Here is a 2,516-nt window from a genome sequence, read left to right on the forward strand (position 1 = left end):
GTGCAATGACGATTGTGAAACACACACGCTGTCCAAAGGTGTTTGTGACATGCATTCTGTCCAATGGGGTTTGTGACACACACGCTGTCCAATAGGGATTGTGACACACACATGCTATCCAATGGGGTTTGTGACACATAGACTGTCTAGTGGGCCTTGTGACACACACACTGTGCAATGAGGATTGTGACACACACACGCTGTCCAATGGGGTTTGTCACACAGACACTGTACAATGGGGTTTGTGAAACACACACTGTGCAATGAGGATTGTGACACACACACGCTGTCCAAAGGTGTTTGTGACATGCATGCTGTCCAATGGGTTTTGTGACACACAAACTCGGTCAATTGGGGGTTGTGACACACAAGCTGTCCAATGGGGTTAATGACACACAGGCTGTCCAGTGGGGTTTGTTACACACACACTGTACAGTGGGGTTTGTGACACACACACTTTCCAAAGGGGACTGTGACATGCACACGCTTCCCAATGAGTTTGTCACACCCAGTCTGTCCAATGGGGTTTGTGAGAAACACACGCTGTCCAATTCTGTTTGTAACACATATGCTGTCCAATGGGATTCGTGACACACACACTGCCAATAGGGTTTGTGACACACACACTGTCCAATGGGGATTGTGACACAAACACTCTCCAATGGGGTTTGTGACACACACTCTGTCCAATGGGATTTGTGACACAAACACACTGTCCAATGGTGTTTGTGACACACACACTGTCCAGTGTAGTTTGTGACATGGATGCTGTCCAATGGGGTTTTTGACACACACTCTATCCAATGGGGTTTGTGGACACACACAGACTGTGCAATGGTGTTTCTGACACACACGCTGTCCAATAGGTTTTGTGACACACACACTGTCCAGGGGGGTTTGTGACACACACACTGTCCCATGGGTTTTGTCACACACACACTGTCGAATGGGGATTGTGACACACATTGTCCATGCCGGTTTGTGACACACACACTGTCAAATGTGTTTGTGACACATGCACTGTCCAATGGGGTTTCTCACAAAAACTCTGTCCAATGTGATTTGTGACACACACTCTATCCTATGGGGTTTGTCACACACACTCTGTCCAATGGGGATTGTGACAAACAGGCTGTCCAATGGTGTGTGTGACACACACACTTTGTCCAATGGGGTTTGTGACACACACGCTGCCCAATGGGGTTTGTGACACACACACTGTCCAAAGTGGTTTGTGACACACATGCTGTCCAATGGGGTTTGTGACGCACAAACCTTTTTATGGGGTTTGTGACATACACGCTATACAATGGGATTTGTGACACACACACAGTCCAAAGGGGATTGTGACACACAAATTGTCCATGCCGGTTTGTGACACACAGTCTATCAAATGGGGTTTGTGGACACACAAACACTGTACAATGGTGTTTGTGACACACACGCTGTCCAATAGGTTTTGTGACACACACGCTGTCCCGGGGGGTTTGTGACACACACACTGTCCCATGGGTTTTGTCACACACACTCTGTCGAATGGGGATTGTGACACACATTGTCCATGCCGGTTTGTGACACACACACTGTCCAATGGGTTTGTGACACATGCACTGTCCAATGGGGTTTCTCACAAAAACTCTGTCCAATGGGATTTGTGACACACACTATATCCTATGGGGTTTCTCACACACACTCTGTCCAATGGGGATTGTGACAAACACGCTGTCCAATGGTGTGTGTGACACACACACTCTGTCCAATGGGGTTTGTGACACACACGCTGTCCAATGGGGTTTGTGACACATGCTGTCCAAAGGGGTTTGTGACACACATGCTGTCCCATGGGGTTTGTGACACACACACTTTCTTATGGGGTTTGTGACACACACACAGTCCAATGGGGATTGTGACACACATACGATGTCCAGTAGTGTTTGTGACACCCACGCTGTCCAATGGGGATTGTGACAAACATGCTGTCCAATGGTGTGTGTGACACACACACTCTGTCCAATGGGGTTTGTGACACACACGCTGTCCAATAGTGTTTGTGACACACACTCTGCCCCATTGGCTTTGTGACACACATACTGTCCAATGGGGATTGTGTCATACACACTGTCCAATAGGATTTGTGACACACACACGCTATACAATGGGGTTTGTGAAACGCACACTTTCTCATGGGGTTTGTGAAACACACACGCAGTCCCATGGGATTCTTGACACACACGCTGAACAACTGGGTTTCTTACACACACACTGTCCAATAGTGTTTGTGACATACATGCTATCCAGGGGGTTTTGTGAAACACACACTGTCCAATAGAGTTTGTGACACACACACGCTATCCAGTGGGGTTTAGAACACATAGACTGTCCAGCGGGCCTTGTGACACACACACTCTGTCCAATGGGCTTGTGACACACACGCTGTCCAATAGTGTTTGTGACACACAGTCTGCCCCATGGGGTTTGTGATACACACGCTGTCCAATGAGGATTGTGACACACAC

Source organism: Columba livia, unplaced genomic scaffold (assembly GCF_036013475.1).
Source record: "Columba livia isolate bColLiv1 breed racing homer unplaced genomic scaffold, bColLiv1.pat.W.v2 Scaffold_122, whole genome shotgun sequence".
NCBI lineage: Eukaryota > Metazoa > Chordata > Aves > Columbiformes > Columbidae > Columba > Columba livia.